This window comes from Muntiacus reevesi, chromosome 17, assembly GCF_963930625.1.
Source record: "Muntiacus reevesi chromosome 17, mMunRee1.1, whole genome shotgun sequence".
In the NCBI taxonomy this organism is placed as follows: Eukaryota; Metazoa; Chordata; class Mammalia; order Artiodactyla; family Cervidae; genus Muntiacus; species Muntiacus reevesi.
Window position 1 is genome coordinate 61214267 of NC_089265.1, and position 21725 is coordinate 61235991.

Sequence of the window (21725 nt, forward strand, 5' to 3'; positions counted from 1 at the left end):
CATAATCCCCTGTTGGGGAGAATGGGCGTGGGTCACCTTGCAGTGACATCTGAGCGAAGTTAAACGAGGTGTCCATAGTTGGACACAGAGGTCCCGCCTCCCAATCCAGGCATCATTGGTCCAGGGAAGCCCACACATGTCTGCTGGGCAGCACCCATTTCCAGCCGCTTAGGCTTCATTCTCTACACAGAGTCTAGGCAATACCTGGGTTCTGCTCTCCCTCCCAGAGCTTCCCTGGGTGTCCTGTTTACTGTGGGATGGCCCTGCCACTGTTTCCTTGAAATTTGTGGAGCTGGGCCCTCATGGCTGAAGGGGTGAAGGCTAACACCTGGGGCTCACAGGACTGAATGTCAGAACTTACCTTTCAAAGCTCCATGTCTTATTCTGCTCCTGCTTCTTCCTCTCTACTCCATGTGATGCTGAGAGAGAGAAAAAACAAGGGCCTGGGACCCTGTTCTCTCTCTCCTCTCTAGGCAAGCATCAAACAGTGTTCATACACAACATGACTTTCTATGTTTCACCAACAGAGCTCTGTGGTCTTTCATTCTTTAAGCTCATATTTAAAGTGTATAAAAATATTTTCTATTTTCCTTTTTTGAAGAATATAAGGATTTTCAGGGATTCCCTGAGAGTTCAGTTGGTAAAGAATCTGCCTGCAATGTGGGAGACCCCTGTTCGATTCCTGGATTGGGAAGATCCACTGGAGAAAGGATAGGCTACCCACTCCAGTATTCTTGGGCTTCCCTTGTGGCTCAGCTGGTAAAAAATCTGCCTGCAATGTGAGAGATCTGGGCTTGATTCCTGGGTTGGGAAGATCTCCTGGAGAAGGGAAAGGCTACCCAATCCAGTATTCTTGCCTGGAGAATTCCATGGACTGTATAGTCCATGGGGTCTCAAAGAGTCGGGCATGACTAAGGTACTTTGACTCACTCACTCACTGACAAGGATTTTCAAGTGAGATTCACCCTGGATCTTTCATCACTGTTCCTCTGTTCAGAAAAACACGTGCACTCACAGACCTATGGGTGAATCTGAGCTCCATCAGGTAAGTCTGCTTCTTGAAGCCGGAACTCCACTCCAGCCCCTCTCTGAGGCTCTTAGGGTTTCAGCACTGCCAGCCAATCAGGCCTTGTCTAGGACATTTGCTCATGACTGGTGAACTGGTGTTCAGAGTTCTGTGCTCTGGCTGACACTGAACTCAGTATCCAGTCCTCGGCCCCTGGTCACTGTTTGGGGCGTGCTCTGGAGCCCCTGTCACACCAGGATGCCTGGTCTGAGATCTCCTAGGGTAGAAATCTCTCGGGTAGAAATCCTAGCATTCACTCTACCCCCTGCCCAGCCTGGTTTGTCCCTAGAGGCATGATGTTCTGCTCTTCCTAGAGAATAGATGCCCTGTTCTTTCTCATTTCATCTCATTTCAAAAGTCTCTAGTTGATTTAGAAAAGTGGAAATAACAACAGAAAAGAAGAAAGAATCATGTGCTTGTGGGCCTGGGCAAAGCTTCCTTACCTTCCTGATGGTGCCATGTTTCCTAGGGGGAGGAAAGGATGGGTTATTCTCCAGGTAGGGAAGGATCAGGAGAAAGAGCCCCAGTCCACAGAGAAAGGCGAGGATGATATCGATCGCCCAGAAAGGGGAGCTGGACTTCTGCCAAGTATCAGAAGTGTTTTTCAGAAAAAGAGAGGATTCTCCGCCATCTGAGTCACACCGCTGCCCTTAGGCAACCGAGCCAGCTGTGCACCTGGGGACTAGAGTACTAGCCTTGCACCATAGACCTGTGGTCTGGTCACAAAGGGCCCTTGGGGGTCAGAGGGATTAGCAGAGGAGGAGGCTGGGCTATAGCCCCTCCCTAACCATCCAGCCCTGCAGCTTCATTCATCTCCCTTCCTCTGAGCCTTCCCATCCTACCTTCTCATCCTGGTAGACAGAAATATGGGTCAAGTTTCAATTCATCCCATCTGGAACTCAGACAATACTGTTTTTTTTTTTTCTCTCTAAATCTCTACTTGAGCCCCATAAATGGCTTTTAAAAATCTGGAGTTTTCGCTATAGTTTTGGTTGATTCCAGGAATTCTTACTCTCAGGATCCCCTTGTCTGTCACTCCAAATTTTCCACATAGTATATTTGTGCCTTGCATCAACCTAGGCATAGAACTAAAATTTCTTTCATGTTTATTTAGCCATGTGAATTTTGAAAATATTAAGAAAATTGTAAAATTTCATTTAATTTTCACTAGATGTAGATACATGGTCTTAAATTTAAGTCAGTAATCACATGAAATTTACAAAGTTATGAAGTATAAAGCAAATTCTAATACTTAAGCTTCAAAGTAAATTTTTCATAAGTTTCCAGCATCATTGTTTCTAAAATCAATAAACTGAACAAAAACTTTTGAAACATTTTGTACAGATACACTTTCATCTTTAATGAATCAGTCCAGTATTTTCAAATCTAAGAGAATCAAGCTTTTTTTTTTTTCCTGTTCAAATGTCTCCCTTCAGTAATTATTATAAGTTGGAATGTTAGCAGAAAATTCTCCTGGTCTTTGTTTATCTGAGAATATTTTTATTTTGCTGTATTTTAATGTTTTCTATTAGACTTGCTAAGTTTCCGGTCATTATGTCTACAAGTATTTTTTTTCTTTCTCCCCTTTCTCTTCCTGTTTTCTGTTACTCTTTCCACATATACCAGTGTGCTTAATGGGTCCCCTAGCTCATTTTTTCTCAAAATATTTTCATTTTTTCACATTGATTTCTATTAATCCATCTTCAAATTTACAGTCTTTCGTCTACCATCTTACATGCGCTGTTGAACTTCTCTAATAATTTTTTTCATTTCACTTATCACAGTTTTCAATTCCAGAATTTATCTTTGCTTCATTCTTAATCAATTTGTAGCTGTTCATTGAGTTTCTCTATTTGTTGCCTTATCACATTTTCCTCTAATTCTTTAAATATGGTTCCTTTAGTTTTTATAGTTATACTTATTTTTAATACTTTAATCTTTTTCTTCATACTGGAATTATGAATGGTATACTTGCGTGACTTATAAGTGACATGTTATATAAATACTTTACTCACCAGCTTTACAACATTGGAGTTTTCTCAATCTAACTGTTTACTTATCTGTCCCAGGGATTTTTATACTTTGATATATTTTTCTTTTACTAATTAACACCTTTCTATTTCAGCTTGTAGAACTTCCTTTAACATTTCTTGTAAGATTGATCCATTGGTGATGACGTCCTTCACCTTTTGCTTACCTGGAAAGTTCTGTCTCCTTCGTTTCTGAAAGACGGCGTGGTTGTGTCATGGGGGATTTCCTAGCTGTGACGTGCGCGGTCTCGTTCCGCGACCAGGGGCTGAACCCAGGCACCTGGCACTGGGACCACGACGCCGGAGTCACTGGCCCACCAGCCAAGTCCCCGCAGCTTTCTCATTTGTTAAGGAAAAAGAATTCTCTTTGAAAGCTCATATATCTAGTCCACACAGAAGTAGCCAGCAGTCAGTCTTGTCATGAATATTCAAACATGAATCTGGCTATCCGAAGCCAGCCCAGGACAAGGACAATAAGCCACAAGGAGACAGAAAGCCAAGGGTTATGGGATTTTCCTCTTTCAGGGTGTAGGTTCCTGTAGTGTTTTATTTTTAATGGGAATAAACATAGTAAGATTTTTACAGATTCACCCTGGTTGAGAGAATGGATTTGGTACTTGTTATACAGAACTAATTAGAATGTGACAAAAGGCTGAAAAGGTTGGATGATATTCAAATACAACTTTGACTTTGGACTAAATGTTAACTACTTACTCCCTTTAACTTAAATATTGGCATAAAAACTTAAATTCACATATGCTTGAAGATCCTTCCCCAAGTCATTAGCCAGAAACACACACTGGTTTCCCTTTAAAATCCTGTAATCCATCACTCCCATGCCTGCGACTTCAGTTAACACCTGGGCTTCAGTTAACATATGGGCTGAGCAATCATACAGCCTCAGCCTCAACTTGAAAGTATTGATCGCTTGTCAGCCATGCTAGGGATCATCAAATACACATCCACTCTGCCATATTTGAAATTGAGAGCATGATCGCACAACTGGCAATATTATCTAGTAGGCTAGGCTAACTAAAACCCCAGCAGTCATGTCTGACATCTTTGTCTCTTAATAAGCAGTTATCCTGGTCTTCTCATAAGTACATTTCAAATTTGGCTACATAAATTCTTCTTCCTTAATATCAATCAAATCCAAGTTACCTGTTTTCTTTGACTTCTGCAGGAAACTCATAACTGTTTCACCTGCAGCCACATTTGACTCCTGTCATCTCTTTTCCAATCACAGCTGGAGTAGTCTCTTCAAAATGTTTATCAAATTGGTCAACCCCCTTCATAATACATTTAATGGCTTTCCATTGTTTATGAGCTAAAAAGAAGAAAGACCCTTAACAAAACCTGCATGAGTCTCCAGGATAAGGTATCAAACTCCACTTCCAATGTCACACTTCCCCAGTGTATAGAAGTGTGGCTATATATACATACACATATCATAAAGTATTAGAGTAGGAAATAGCAACCCACTCTTGTTTCTTGCCTGGAAAATCCCAAGGACAGAGGAGCTTTGGTGGGCTGCCGAGATACCCAAGGGTCAATTGTATAGGTATAGTGTTCATTATAATGATAAGATTGCATTTAATGTGTGTAATAACTATATAATTCATAAACAGACTTATGTATTATGGATAATAGGGTTTCCCAGGTGGCGATAGTGGTAAAGAACCCACCTGCCAATGCAGGAGACATAAGAGATGCAGGTTTGATTCCTGGGTTGTGGAGATCCCCTGGAGAGAGGCACAGCAACCCACTCCAGTGTTTTCACCTGGAGAATCCCATGAGCAAAGGAGCCTGGCAGGCTACAGTCCATAGCGTCCCAATGAGTTGGACAAGACTGAAGCAACTTTTCATGCACATTGTGGATAATAGCCACATACATATGCAACCACTGAAAGAACCAGTTGGTGTTGTTACTCAGTCACTAAGTGGAGTCTGACTCTTTGCAGCCCTTGGACTGCAGGACCCCAGGGTCCCCTATCCTTCACTGTCTCCCAGAGTTTCCTCAAGCTCATGTCCGTTGAGTCAGTGATGGCATGCAACCATCTCATCCTCTCTTGCCCCCTTCTCCTCCTGTCTTTAGTCTTTCCCAGCACGGGAGTCTTTTCCAGTGAGCCAGCTCTTTGCATCAGGTGGCCCAAGCATCAGTTCTTTGGTGCTCAGCCTTCCTCATGGTCCAACTCTCACATCCATACATGACTACTGGAAACACCATAGCTTTGACTATGCAGACGTTTGTTGGTAAAGTGAGATAAATATCATTAATGAAAACATAATAAAACAGTCAAAAACATTATCAAAATCCATCATGTGCACCCTGGTCCAAAAACACATTACAAATATATGAAATGTATTCTGCTTCTCCTTTGAATGATCCAGTCTGGGAGACGGGCTTCCTCCTGTTTTGAAGACTGAGACTAATTGAATTTATAATAAGGCTACATTTCTTTAGAGAGAAGTTATCTACCCTTTCGCCTGGTATCTGTGAAGATTATGTTTTTTTATTGAGGCAAAGTTCACATGACATGTAGCTTACCATTTTAAAGTACACAATTCATTGGAACTTAGTTCACTCAAGATTTTGTGCAACCATTACCCCTGTGTGCTTAGTCATTCAGTCGTGTCGGACTCTTTGTGACCCCGTGGGCTGTAGCCCACCAGGATCCTCTGTCCATGGGGTTCTCCAGCCTAGAACACTGGACTGGGTTGCCATGCCCTCCTCCAGGGGAGCTTCCTGACCCAGAGATCAAGCTGGGCCTGCATTGCAGGCAGATTTATGGCCCCCAAAGGAGACCCCGTACCATTAAACAGTCACTTCCTATCCCCTTCTCTCTCAGCCCCTGGCAGCCACTAATCTGCCTTCTGTCTCTATAGATGTGTCTATTTTTGACGTTTCATGTAAATGGTATTTTAAATATGTGACCTTTAGCATCAGCCTTCTTTTACTTACCTTTGTTTTTATGAGGTCATCCATGTTGCAGTTTGTTGCAGCTTGTCTCAGAATTTTATTGCATATTATAGCTGAATAATATTTCATTATATGGCTAGACCACATTTTATTTATCTATATCCTGAATATACTCTCTGTGGGATTTTCTGTCTTCACCCAGTTCTCTGTAGGTACTGGTTTCTCCTGTGCCCTAGGGCATCTGTATAGTAAAGTTTCCTAATTAAAAAAAATTCACTCAGTTACTTAAAATCAAGCTAACCAAATTCTTCAGTACAGAGTAATATAATCTTGTGTATGCAAAAGACCAGTGGTTTCTTATGTCATTTTTCTACCTTTATCCTCATACTATTTCTATTCCTTTCTCCACAAAAACTCTCACTTTAATATGTTTGGTATATGCCTTGTGAAATATGTGATTGTTTTGAGCGTGTGCTTTTACTCTATGTTAATGATTCTCCATTAGTATAACCCTTAGTACTGGACATGGAACAATGAGCTGGTTCAAAATTAGGTAAGGAGTACCTCAAGGCTGTATATTGTCAGCCTGCTTATTTAATTTATATGCAGAGTACATCATGAGAAATGCCAGACTGGATGAAACACAAACTGGAATCCAGATTGTTGGGAGAAATATCAGTAACCTCAGATATGCAGAAGACAACACCTTTATGGCAGAAAGCAAAGAGGAACTAAAGAGCCTCTTGATGAAGGTGAAAGATGAGAGTGAAAAAGTTGGCTTAAAATTCAGCATTCAAAAGCTAAGGTCATGGTAACCAGTCTCATCACTTCATGGCAAATAGATGAGGAAACAATGGAAACAGTGACAAACTTTATTTTCTTGGACTCTAAAATCACTGCAGATGGTGACTGCCGCCATGAAATTAAAAGACACCTGCTCCTTTGAAGAAATGCTGTGACAAACCTAGACAGCAGATTAAAAAGCAGAGACATTGTTTTGTCAACAAATGCGCATCTAGTCAAAGCTATGTGTTTTTTCAGTAGTCATGTATGGATGTGAGAGTTGGACCATAAGAATTGATGCTTTTGAGCAGTGTTGAAGAAGACTCTTGAGAGTCCCTTGGGCTGCAAGGAGATTAAATCAGTCAATCCTAAAGGAAATCAACCGTGAACCGATGCTGAAGCTGAAGTTCCAATACTTTGGCCACCTGATGTGAATAACTGACTCATTGGAAAAGACCCTGATGCTAGGAAAGATTGAGAGCAGGAGGAGAAGGGGCTGACAGAGGATGAGATGGCTGGATGGCATCACCGACTTGATGGACGTGGGTTTGAGCAAACTCTGGGAGATGGTGATGGACAGGGAGGCCTGGCGTGCTACGGTCCATGGGGTCTCAAAGAGTCAGACACGGCTGAGCGACTGAACAACAATAGCAACAGCCCTTGTTCTGTGTCTTATCCTTCCCCCGCAACACTGTAGATCTGCCTGTGTTGTCATATGTACTCCTACTTCAGTGTTCTTTGCTCCGGAGTGTTCTGTAGCTTGCCCCACTCCCCATCCACCCACCTAATAATAAAGATCACATTATTTCTAATTCTCTGTCACAACGAACCAGGCTCTTGTGTGTGTTTCCTTAAGGACCTGTATAAAAATATCTCTGGGATACATACCCAGAAGCGGGATCACTGGTCATAGGATACATACTTTATTTCATTGAATATTGCCCAGATTCCTTTCCAGAATGCTCTATAATTTACACTCACATAGAAGGGCTTGAAAAATTCTGCTTCACATCTTGGGCCAACACATATTATTATCCATCTTATTTGTCATTTTTTTTCAGGTCATTAATTTTGCTTATTTTTTAATTCATTTTTTAAATCAAAGGATAATTGCTTTACAGAATTTTGCTGTTTTCTGTCAAACCTCAACATGAATCAGCCATGGGCATACATATGTCCCCTCCCTTTTGAGCCTCCCTCCCATTTCCCTCCCCATCCCACCCCTCTAGATTGATACTGAGCCCCTGTTTGAGTTTTCTGAGCCATGCAGCAAATTCCCGTTGGCTATCTATTTTGCATATGGTAACGTAAGTTTCCATGTTGCTCTTCCCATACATCTCACCCTCTCCTCCCCTTTCCCCAGGTCCGTAAGTCTATTCTCTATGTCTGTTTCTCCATTGCTGCCCTATAAATAAATTCTTCAGTACCATTTTTCTAGGTTCCATATGTATGTGTTAGACACGATATTTATCTTCCTCTTTCTGACTTACTTCTGTATAACAGACTCTGTATAATAGGTTCTAGGTTCGTCCACCTCATTATAACTGACTCAGCCTTTTTATGGCTGAGTAATGTTCCGTTGTGTATATGTAACACAACTTCTTTATCCATTCATCTGTCAGTGGACCTCTAGGTTGCTTCCATGTTCTAGCTATTGTAAATAGTGCTGCAGTGAACAATGGGATAGATGTGTCTTTTTCAATTTTGGTTTCCTCAGGGTATATGCCTAGGAGTGGGATTGCTGGGTCATATGGTGGTTTTATTCCTAGTTTTTTAAGGAATCCCCATACCATCTTTCATAGTGGCTGTATCAATTTGCATTCCCACCAACAGTGCAAGAGCATTCCCTTTTCTCCACACTCTCTCCAGCATTTATTGTTTGTAGACTTTTTGATGATGGCCATTCTGAAGGGTATGAGATGATATCTCATATAAGTTTTGATTTGCATTTCTCTAATAATGAGCGATGTTGAGCATGTTTTCATGTGTTTGTTAGCCATCTGTATGTCTTCTTTGGAGAAATGTCTGCTTAGATCTTTTCCCCATTTTTTGATTGGGTTGTTTGTTTTTCTAGTATTGAGTTGTATGAGCTGCTTGTATATTTTGGAAATTAATCCTTTGTCAGCTATTATTTTCTCCCATTCTGAGGGTTATCTTTTCACCTTGCTTATAATTTCCTTTGCTGTGAAAAAACTTTTAAATTTAATCAAGTCCCTTGTTGTTTTTGTTTTTACTTTTGTTTTTATTTCCATTACTCTAGGAGGTGGGTCATAGAGGATCTTGCTTTGATTTATGTCATCGAGTGTTCTGCCTATGTTTTCCTCTAAGAGTTTTATAGTTTCTGGTCTTCCATTTAGATCTTTAATCCATTTTGAGTTTATCTTTGTGTATGGTGTTAGGAAGTGTTCTGATTTCATTCTTTTACATGTAGCTGTCCAGTTTTCCCAGCACCATTTATTGAAGAGGCTGTCTTTGCCCCATTGTATATTCTTGACTTCTTTGTCAAAAATATGGTACCCTTAGGCACATTTTCTGGACTTTCTATCTTGTTCCATTGGTCTGTATTTCTGTTTTTGTGCCAGCACCATACTGTCTTGATGACTGTAGCTTTGTAGTATAATCTGAAGTCAGGGAGGTTGATTCCTCCAGCTCCATTCTTCTTTCTCAAGACTGCTTTGGCTATTCGGGGCCTTTTGTGTTTCCATATGAATTGTGAAATTTTTTGTTCTAGTTCTGAGAAAAATGCCATTGATAATTTGATAGGGAGCTCATTGAATCTATAGCTTGCATTTGGTAGTATAGTTATTTTCACAATATTGATTCTTCCTACCCAGGAACAAGGAATATCTCACCATCTGTTTATGTTGTCTTTGATTCCTTTCATCAGTGTCTTATAATTTTCTGTGTATAATTCTTCTGTCTTTTTTTCTTGATGAGTCTGGCCAAAGGTTTGTCAATTTTGTTTATCTTCTCAAAGAACCAGCATTTAGTTTTATTAATCTTTACTATTGTTTCTTTCATTTCTTTTTGCTTGGATCTTTATGATTTATTTCCTTCTACTAATTTTTTTTTGGTTCATCTTTTTCCAGCTGTTTTAGGTTGTTTATTCGATGGTTTTCTTGTTTCTTGAGGTACAATTGTATTGCTAAAAACTTCCCTCTTAGAAGATCGGGATGGGGAATACATGTAAATCCATGGCTGATTCATGTCAATGTATGACAAAAACCACTACAATATTGTAAAGTAATTAACCTCCAACTAATAAAAATAAATGAAAAAAAAAAAAAAAGAACTGCTTTTGCTACATCCCATAGGTTTTGAATTGTCATGGTTTCATTGTCATTTGTTTCTAGAATTTTTTTTAATTTCCATTTTGATTTCTTCAGTAACCTGTTGGTTATTTGGAAACATATTGTTTAATCTCCATCTTTTTGTGTTTTTTACAGTTTTTTTCTTGTACTTGAGATCTAGTCTCATTGTTGTGGTTGGGAAAGATGCTTAATAGGATTTCAATTTTCTTGAATTTACTGGGGTTTGATTTGTGACCCAAGATGTGGTCTATCCTGGAGAATGTTCTATGTGCACTTTTAAAGAAGGTGCATTCTTCTGCATTTGGATGGAATGTCCTGAAGATGTCAATGAGATCCATCTCATCTAATGTATCATTTAAGACTTGTGTTTCCTTATTAATTTTCTGTTTTGATGATCTATCCATTGGTGTGAGTGGGTGTTAAAGTCTCCTGCTATTATTGTGTTACTGTCAGTTTCTCTTTTTATGTCTGTTAGTCTTTGTCTTATGTATTGAGGTGCTCCTATGTTGGGTGCATGGATATTTATAATTGTTATGTTTTCCTCTTGGACAGATCCTTTGATCATTCTGTACTGTCCTTCCTTATATGTTATAATCTTCTTTATCTTAAGCTCTATTTTGTTTGATATGAAGATTGCTACTCCAGCTTTCTTTTGCTTCCCATTTGCATGGAATATATTTTTCCATCCTCTCACTTTCAGTCTATATGTGTCTTTAGGTCTGAAGTGGGTCTCTTGTAGACAGCATATATATGGGTCTTGTTTTTGTATCTATTCAGCTAGTCTGTGTCTTTTGGTTGGAGCATTTAATTCATTTGCTTTTAAAGTAATTATTGATATATATGTTCCTATTGCCATTTTCTTAATTGTTTGGGGTTGATTTTGTAGATCTTTTCCTTCTCTTGTATTTCTTGACTCTATGATTCCCTTTAACATTTGTTGTAAAGCTGGTTTGGTGGTACTGAATTCTCTTACCTTTCGCTTGTCTGAAAAGCTTTTTATTTCTCCATCGATTTTGAATGAGATCCTTGCCAGGTACAGAAATCTCAGCTGTAGATTTTTCCCTTTCAGTACTCTAAATATATCCTGCCATTCTCCTCTGGTCTGCAGTTTCTGCTGAAAGATCGGCCGTTAAATGTATGGGGTTTCCCTTGAATGCTACTTGTTGCTTTTCTCTTTCTGCATTTAATGTGTTTTCTTTGTGTTTAGTCTTTGTTGGTTGATTAGTATATGTCTTGGTGTGTTTCTCCTTGGGTTTACCCTGTATGGGACTCTGCACCTCTTGGACTTGATTGACTATTTACTTTTTCATGTTGGGGAAATTTTCAACTATAATCACTTCAAAAATTTTCTCATACCCCTTTTCTTTTCTTCTTCTGGTACTCCTATAATTCAAATGTTGCTGGGATTGATATTTTCCCAGAGGTCTCTGAGACTATTCTCAGTTTTTTTCATTCTTTTTGCTTTATCTGCTCTTCAGAAGTTATTTCCACCATTTTATCTTCCAGCTCACTGATTTGTTCTTCTGTTTCAGATATTCTTCTATTGATTCCTTCTAGAGTATTTTTAATTTCAGTAATTGTGTTGTTTGTCTCTGTATGTTTATTTTTTAACTCTTCTAGGTCTTTGTTAATTGATTCTTGCATTTTCTCCATTCTGTTTTCAAGGTTTTTGATCATCTTTACTATCATTATTCTGAATTCTTTTTCAGGTAATTTGCCTATTTCCTCTTCATTTATTTGGACTTCTGTGTTTCTAGTTTGTTCCTTCATTTGTGTAGTATCTCTCTGCCTTTTCTTTCTTTCTTTTTTTCTTTTTTTAACTTATAGTGTTTGAGGTCTCCTTTTCCCAGGTTTCAAGATTGAGTTCTTTCTTCCTTTTGGCTGGTCCAGTGGTTTGTGTAGCTTCATGTAGGGTGAGATTTGTGCTGAGTTTTTGTTTTGTTTTGTTTTTTTCCCCTTTTCCCCCTCTGATGGGCAAGGCTGAGTGAGGTGGTAATCCTGTCTGCTGATGACATTTTTATATTTTTGTTTTGTTTGTTGTTTAGATGAGGTGCCCTGCACAGGGCTTTCTTTGTGTGAGTTCTCACTATTTGATACTCCCTAGGGTTAGTTCTCTGGTAGTCTAAGGTCTTGGAGTCAGTGCTCCCACTCCAGAAGCTTATGGCTTGACCTCTTCATCTAGGACTGATGAGATGAAAACAATCTTTCTGTTTTTCAGACCTCCTGTTGTAGTTATTTCCAAAATCTGGTCTACTACATCTTTAGTTTCTCTGCATCCAGCGTGCCTCGGGAGCCACTGTTCCTATATATTGACCTTATTTGTCATTTTGATGGATGTGAAGTGTAGCTCATTGTTGTTGCTATTTTTGCATTTGCTTTATTTAACATTTTCCCTTTTTAAACTATAGATTCAGATCTGACTATATGATTGCACAGTTTTAAGTATTTTTTTCTCTGCAGAATTATAAACCCTTCATCAGGTGTAGCTATGAAATACAAATTGCAAAAAAGTAAATTATTCCATTTTCATTGCAAATTTAACTTTAGTCCTGTTTCTATCACAGAATGGCTTTCAGGAACATAAACTATTATATAAAAAGTTGATTTGGTCCTCTTACTTTATAAGTTGGTGAACCCTCCACAAAATTTTAGTCAATAGAAAATTATATAACAAGCTTATGTTTTTAGTATAAAGCTAAACTGGGGCTTCCCTGGTGACTTGGTGGTGAAGAATCTGCCTGCCAATGTAGAAGACCAGATTCGACCCCTGAGTTGGGAAGGTGCCCTGGAGAAGGAAATGGCTATCTATTTCAGTATTCTTGCCTGGAGAATCGCATGGAGAGAGGAGCCTGGAGAATCGCATGGAGAGAGGAGCCTGGAGGGCCACAGTCCATGGGGTCGTGAGTCGGACACGACCTAGCAACTAAACAGCAACAGTGACTTTAATCATTATTTGGGAATTCTACTTTGATTAGAGTCTATAAAAGGACAAGAAGTAAAAAAGCTTAAGAAAATAGACCCTTTTTCTGCTTAAATTAACAAACGGCAGATTCACGGTTAGCTGAAATAGACATAGCAGTGCTCTTCAGAAATGCCAGTTTTCGACGGAGATCTCTGGGTGTTCTTCCCAAGCCATTGATACTGCCCCAAATCCTGAGCCGAAGGATCTTCCGGGGCGAGCCAGTGTGGCATTTCTGAGGCCCATTCATTTTGATGATTAAGCTCTCAGTGAAGGCTAAAAGCATTCATATTTCATAAAATCCTTGAGGGAGATCTCTCACTCTCTGTGGTTCCTCTCTTCTAGGAAGGATGATGTCATCTTTGAAGTTGTTCCTAGAGACATGGTGGGTGACCAGTACTAGAACATGAGCCACAACAGGTTAGTGTGAAGAGAATGTACATAAGAGATACAAGGGAGAGGCTTTCTACCTCGGTGGGGGCGGGGGGGGGGCGGGGGATGGTATCAAAAACACCTGTGCAACTTTCTAAAGGGCTCAGACCCCTCTCCCTTCCTCCAAAGGTGGTGCTGCTGGCAAGAGTGTCTTGGCAAAGTTTCATTGGCTTTCAGATGTGTGCTGGAGAACAAATTATAGGTATAAAGTTTTTGCCAGAAGCATTCACAGCCTGTATTTTGCGGAGCTGGAGATGACTGATCAGTGGTGTATTTTAAAAAACTGCTGTTTTAAGAATTACTTCTTTGGCCATCCTGGGGGAAGACAGCACAGAAAAAGGTCTGCGTAGAATGTTAGTTCCCTTCATCACTGAAGTTAGGATCTTAAATGCACCCTTGCTTGGCACTCTGCTTCTCTTATGTGGCAAAGCCAGGGTGTTCATTTTGAGTTCTTTTTGTAGTTAGTTTGATTAAATGTCCTTCTGGCTTTGGTGCTGCTGACCCTTTGTTTTAAAGCTAAAGCAATGGTAATCACTCTGTAATGCATAAAAGTACTGAATCATTGTGCTGTGTACAGTGTTGTGGGTCAATTACACTTCAAAAACCAAACAGAAAAACTCCTAGAAAAAGACATCAGATTTGAGGTTACCAGAGATGGGAGAATTGGATGAAGGGGATCAAAGGGTACAAACTTCCAGTTATAAGATAAAAAGTACAAGGGTTGTAATGTACAACAGGATCAATATATTAACACTGCTGCGTGTTATATATGACAGTTGTTAAGAGAGTAATTCCTAGAATTTACATCATAAGGAAACATATTTTTTTCTTTTTACTTTGTATCTTTATGAGAAAATGAGGCTCACTAAACTTATTGTGGTAATCATTTCATGATGTATTTAAATTAAGTAATTATACTGTAAGCTTAGGCAGTGCTATATGTCAATTATATCCCAACACAGCTGGAAAGACAAAAATAAAGATAAAAAGATTTGTACATCCTGAAAAAGAGACCATACTGAAAACATTCACCTTAGCAACTTCTGATAGAGAGACAAAACTGATTTTAATTGACTACTGATTTTTATCAAATTTTTAAGTTTTAGTTTAAGAGACAGGATCACAATTCTTTTCCCCAGTTACTTTGTCTCAAATTCCCAAAAGCAAGTCCAAAATATCATGCTGTAGAAATTTTTTATGACTTAGAATCCACACTGTTTTTCTGCAAAGGAGCCAGTATCACCCCAAAATGCCTCTCTTCACTCTTGGAGTCATAAAAATCACGCTTTTCAGTATACTCTTGGACAAGGTCTAGCACCAAGTAGTGAACGCTCTAGCTCCTTCTGAGGCCTTGCTGGGTCTTTGTGAATAAGATGTCATTGGTGATCCGTTCATTCACCAGAAGAACGTTGTTCTGATGTTTTCACAGAACATCTGGTTCACAGATGAATTTCTGAACAACAGTTCCTGCCTGGGTAATACCTATGAGCTCATACTTCCTTACAATTTGGGTGAAATCCTCATTCTTCCGCAGATTGGGATCACCAAGGACCCCAGTAAATCTGCCCCACACAGCAATGCTACCTTTGGACACCTTTTGCTTCTGACCCCACGGATTTCTTTTGACTAAAATCTTGACTTTGTTCAGCCTACTTCCTCCTCCATTCAGGTCTTTCTGGCTTAGGTGAGTCCTTCTGCTTATCACGGCTACTAGTCTCTAATTTCTCTCGATGGTGTCTGAGCACCTGAGCAGTCTCCAGCCACTCCTTCCGAAGTCTTTCCCATGCACACACTTCCACCTGCTTTGAATTCTTGGCGACAAGATAGGCAATGATAACTTGGCAATGGGCAAAGAAGAGTTTGATGCTTCTTATATACCTTGCTGACAGGATAAATTGTGCCTTGTCTAACTGTATATTTTCCTATTGCATTCGTGTAGTTCTTGACCAGTTCAAACAAGCTGAGGTGCGTGTTGATGAGTGGAATAAAAAACCACAAGCAAGGAGCACCATAGTTGTCTTCTCGGAATTTTCTAGGCTAACAATGTTAAGTTGTTGGTCTAAGTGCAAAAACCTGACACGGCCTTTGTCATTCTTACAAATGAAATTCTGTCATTCTGAAGCGCTCTGCAAGGTTGGCTATCGGAATCACTCCAACTTGTGTGTCAACAGCCTTCTCCAAGTTGAGCTAGAACAGAGGATCTGCATCCATATTGTAACTCACATCCTCAAGGCTGACTGACAAGAGTCCCTGTATCTCGTTGCTTTAATTTACATATCTTAGTTTATCAAACGGAATTTTAAGTAGTTTTCTGGTTATTGCCCATCCATATCCTTCACTGATTTTTAAAAATAGGAACTCCTTAACTTTGTTGCTTTTGTGTTGTTATTTGTTGTTGTCATCATCTTGGTAGCTCATCTGTAAGAATTTTTGGATATGCTAGACTTCGATTTACTGTCTTTTACATATGTCTCAAAAACTTACAGTATGCTTCATATATGTTGCTCCCTGTCTGTTAAAGTGTTTTAAAACACTCCATGGGTATCAACTGTTGATTAAAAATGTTAATTGTCTTTAATGTTTTTGGTGTATTTATATTGTTTTCTTTATCCTTAGGTTAGCTTTGTATTTTTTCTTACTTTTGTTCTTTAATCTATTTAGATTCAATTCTGTCTCCAATAACTAAATAAAGAAAGAGGGGAAAAGGGAAAAAGCTTCCTTACAGAAGAATTCCAATTAATAAATGTGGGCAGAATGAGGAAAAGAGAAAAGCATCATTAGAACATCACAGTTACATTGTTGCAGGCAATATCCATGGGTGAATGCCAAATATTTATTAATTACTATGGTGATTGTGACATATGTCTGCAAGTTCTTTGTTATTTCTCTTTCCAAGAGGTGAAGGTTAATTCCCCTCTGTTAAGTGTGGACTGGATTGTGACTGTCTTCTAATAAATAGAGAACAGAAAGGAAAAAATAATAACTTTATAGCATAAAATATGGGCAGACACCAATTAACCTAGTGACCAAATTAAGGTTACCAATAATAAATCATTTTGACAACATACATCTTCTGATAAAATGTGATGAGACAGGCAAATCACCCTTACTGTATTTTTATAAAAATAAATTACCCCTCCAATTTTTCCAAACTCCATCTAATCAAGGGACAACAATAGACAAACCCAAACTGAAGGACATTTTACAAGATACCTGACCAGTGTTCTTCAAAAGCATCAGGAGAAATAGGACAGATTGATAAGCTGTCTGATTAGAAAAAAATTTAGAAATGTGATGACTAAATGCAGTGTGCGGTCTTGAGAAATCAGTGGAAAAATGGGTTACATTCAAACAAACTTTAGTTGATAGTAATGTATCAATGTTGACTTCTTAGAATTGATAAATGTCCAACGGTTATGTAAGGTAACACTAGGGGGATCTGAATGAAGGATATAAAGAAACCTTTTGTGCTCCTGGAAACTCTTTGTGGTCCTGGAAACTCTTCTGCAAATCTAAGTGAAATTTGTCTAAATAAAAATGTATTTCCAATTTTAGAAAAATTTTTATAAAGCTTAACACCTTGCAAGTAGTATAAGAATCTCAGGGAATTTTTCATAGCAATATGGTGTGGGAGGCATTTTGGAGATTGACAAACTTGACTAAAAAATAGTTTTTCAGTAAAACAATAGGGCAAAAAGAAACACTTTACTTAAAACCAATAGTTAAAAAAACAAATAGGAGATTGTACAATCCCATGCATAGAAAGGGATCTTGGGTTCATAGGGTCCTGGACACGCGGGATCCTGGGCACTCCCGTAGGTGGGAAGGTGCTTTCAATGAGCTTGAAACAGCTTCATTTCAAAGCTGTTGAGAGCATATCTCACAGCTTCGTGCTGTCCTGAGTGCTGGGGGGCAGGTCAGAGTGACTCTGGTCATCGTCCACATCCTGTCCCGAATCCCTGGTTCTAAGACAGTGGTCATAAGGCCTGGGTAGACGGCAAAGCGACACAGTAGTTTTCAGAGTTTCGAGGGTTACTGGTTCCTGCATCTGCGGTGCTGCCTGCTTCCCTTTCCGGCAGCGGGGGTGCTCAGAGCAGAGAAAACCACTTGAGGACAGAGTGTTGCACCTCTCCTGGTTGCAGGGACCTTGTGATTGTCTGAGGATGGGAAGACTAGGCAGGTGCTGCTCCGATGAAGACAGAGGGGTAGGCAGCGAGGAAGACCTGCTCTCCACCGCTGTGTCCAGGCCTTGCCCATCCCTCCCAACCTTGTCACAAATGTCTTTGTGACCTTCCAGAGGGAAAGACCAGATGAGCTTTATCCCTCAGTTACAGAGAAGGAAAATGGAGCTTAGGTCACCTCCACCACACCGAAGGCTGGGTGCCCCAGGCACGCACTTTCTCTCTAGCTCCTACTGGGTTCTCTCTTTCTGTTGGCAGAAAACACTGCAGCTGTTCTTGGAGTAAAAATCATTGCCATTTCTGAAAGCAACTGCCCCTGCAGGCTTCCGTCTCCTATTTTCTCAGTCTCTAAAATGTAGGGTCATTCTTCAGATGCCTTTCAGTTATTGCAGACTTTGAGTACTCCCATGTTTATCTATTTCCTTATAAATCCTTCTTGTAAAAATCAATTTCTTCTTTTGCCCTCCTACTGTCTGCTCATATTCTTTAATTCAAACACCTATAATAATTTATTAATTCATCATACTACTTTTAGCTTCTATAGTCTCTCCTAGGAATAGCTGAAAAAAACAATTTTTTTGTATAAGCTGTGGCTTGATAGGCATATTTTTCTGGTGAAATATGTGCAACACTCTCTATTATCAACAAGTACCCTCCTAAAAGTCTTAGTTTAGATGTCCAGCCTTGCTGTCCATTGTCTATAATATTTTGCAACATGATGTCCATTGTTTCTCAGCCGGGGTTTCATGCTTACCTGCAGGATTCTCCGTAGGTAGTAAGGAGGCATAACTACCACAAGCTGTATTTGTTGTTCAGTCACTAAGGCATGTCTGACTCTGCAACCCCATGGACTGAAGCACAGGCTTCCCTGTCTTTCACTATCCCCCAAAGTTTGCTCAAACTCATGTCCATTGTGTCAGTGACGCCATCCAACCATCTCGTCCTCTGTCACCCCTTCTTCTCTTGCCCTCTGTCTTTCCCAGCATCAGGGTCTTTTCCAGAGTCAGCTCTTCACATCAGGTGACCAAAATACTGGAGCTTCAGCTTCAGCATCAGTCCTTCTAATGAATATTCATGGTTGATTTCCTTTAGGATGGACTGGTATGATCTCCTTGCTGTCCAAGGGACTCTCAAGAATCTTCTCCAGCACCACCGTTCCAAAGCATCAATTCTTCAACCTTCTTCATGGCCCAACTCTCACATCCATACACAACTACAGGGGAAAACCATAGCTTTGATTATATGGACCTTTATAGGTAAAGTGATTTCTCTGCTTTTTGATACATTGTCTATGTTTGTCATAACTTTTCCCAAGGAGCTAGTGTATTTTGATTTCATGACTCGAGTCACCATCCACAGTGATTTTGGAGCCGGAAAAAATAAAGTCTGTCCCTGTTTCCATTTTTTCACTGTCTGTTTGCCATGAAGTGAGGGGACTGGATGCTATGATCTTAGTTTTTTTGAATGTTGGTTTTAGGCAACTTTTTCATTCTCCTCTTTCATCTTCATCAAGAGGCTGTTTAGCTTCTCTTCACTTTCTGCCATAAGGGTGGTATCATCTGCAAATCTGAGATTGCTGATATTTCTCCAAGCTATCTTGATTCCAGCAGCTTGTGATTCATCCTTTCCGACATTTCACATGATATTCTCTGCATAGAAGTTAAATAAACAGGGTGACAATATACAGCCTTGATGTACTCCTTTCCCAACTTGGAACCAGTCTGTTGTTCCAGGTCTGGTTCTGTTGCTTCTTGACCCACATATATGTTTCTGAGGAGACAGGTCAGGTGGTCTGGTAGTGCCACCTCTTTAAGAATTTTCCACAGTTGTGATTCACATACAGACTTTAACATAATCAATGAAGCAGAAGTAGGTGTGTTTCTGGAATTTCCTAGCTTTCTCTATGATCCAATGAATGTTGGAAATTTGCCCCTGGCTCCAATGCCTTTTCTAAACTCAGCTTGTATGTTTGGAAGTTCTCAGTTCATATACTGCTAACGCCTAACTTGAAGGATTTTGAGCATAACCTTACCTGCACGTGAAATGAGTGCAACTGTTTGGTAAGTGGAACGTTCTTTGACATCGCCCTTCTTTAGGACTGGAATGAAAACTGACCTTCCCCAGTCCTCTGGCCACTGCTGAGTTTTCCAAATTTGCTGACATACTGAGTGCAGCACTTTAACGGCATAAATCTTTCAGAATTTGAAACAGTTCAACTGGAATTCCATCACCTCCCAGCAATCTTAGTAGTAAAATGCATTAAACTTTATCCATTTATTTTATCTATATTGTCACATGAATCAGTGGTTTGTTCCTTTTGTTAAAGAATAGTACTCTACTGTATGGAGGTACCATATTTTGTTAATCCACTTACCTGTTGAAGTAGCTGGATTCCACGTTTGGGTGGTTGTGAAAGAAGCTAGGTTTATAAACTGAACTGGTAACTTTTATTCATTCACAAAATGGAACCAATGAAGGTTGGTTATCCCCTCACACTCACCTTCCCTACTGGCCCTCTTGGCCACCAGCTATATCTGAAGGAAGGAAGATAAGGGGAAATACGGTTTTACCCTACCCGCTTCCTTGTCCCTAAGGGGAAAAGCAAGTGGGCCTGGGGAAAAAAAAAAAAAAAAACCTTAGGGGATAGCATCAAAATCATTACTTCTCATATAATGAAAGTTATGGTAAAATGTGAAGGTTGAATTCTCCTTCATAAGGTGAGAAAAAAATCAGTCAGAAAATAGACATTGTGAACTAAGACTTAGAGGTTATTGACTGAGGTATATTAGAGGAATGCCTTGCTCATACTTCGCTGCATTTCTGTCCTTTGGAAAAATTCTCATTAAAAATGTCCCTCAAGTCCTCAAATTCTCACAAACTGTCCCAAAAGTTAGTTCTGGTTATATTTCCTCGAGTTAAGTGTGGATACAGGGTAATGAGAAATAAAATGTTAAAGTTAAGAAATAGCATAGGTAAAAAAGCAATAATGTAAGACAACAGAGGATAATTACATATAGGTCTTGAACTAGAAAGTAATCCAAGTTCTTAACTCATTTATTCTGATGCAATTTAATAAAGGACTGAGAACTCTTCAAAAAGTTATACAGAAATGAGATACTGCAAATTAAATTTACATTGGAAATGTTAGCACAGTTATCCAATATGTATCCACAGGATATTCTGCACTGAGTAAATCTTAAGGGTGGATTTTTGATTTTGTAAGTTAAAACACTGATCCCCACTTAAACTGGATAGTTGGCCTTAAAAGTTAAAATCTGTGGCTGAAATGCAATTGTCTCCACATCTCCCCCTCCTCCTCCTCGCCTTCTGGTGTCCAGGATCGGCTCCTCGTGCTCCCCACTACTCCTCGTGCTCCCCACTGATCCTCCGTGCTCCCTAGTGCTCCCCACTGCTCCCTGGTGTTCCCCGTGCTCCCCAGTGCCCCACAGGCCACCTCTGACCTTTGCTTCCTCTCACCTGTTGACCCTGCCTTCTGCCTCTCATGTTCATTCACAGCACATCAGCTACTATTACAGTCGGCAGTTAGATGTATGTCCTTGGCCCATAACTCTATCATGTCTTCATTCATTTTGAAAACCTCCACTGACTCCCTTTTACCTGGGCAATGAACCTGGGTGTACTTGACATGCAAAGCCATCTACACTCCAATCCCGGATATTTCCTAAATGCACGTGTACTCCACACTCCAAGCAAATCAGCCATCGAGCTGGACCAGCGGTCATCAAAAGTCACTGCAGGAAGCACTCTTCTCTGCCACTGTTTCTGTGACTGGTTATAGCGTCTGCTTAGAATGACTCTCTCCTACACGTCCACATTCAAATGCTCTATATACTTCAAACCGCAGTTTGCCTTGAAGGCTATTGCTGTGGACTGTAGGAAATAAAACTACAATATGATCTGAAGCAGCGGTTCTTATACACGTACCTCCTTGTGAACCCCATCCCCAGGTTCAGATCATGCACTTCTGTGTCTTTTAAAATGTCTTTCTTAAGCGGCGCTACGAACCCCAAATCCAACCCGGT

At 39.9% G+C, this 21725-nt stretch overlaps 1 pseudogene; it reads right to left on the minus strand.

Annotated features, from left to right (window-relative positions):
* Positions 1-14696: 14696 nt before the first annotated feature.
* On the minus strand, positions 14697-21340 carry LOC136148373 (nicotinamide/nicotinic acid mononucleotide adenylyltransferase 1 pseudogene; annotated as a pseudogene).
* Between the last annotated feature and the right edge of the window lie 385 nt (positions 21341-21725).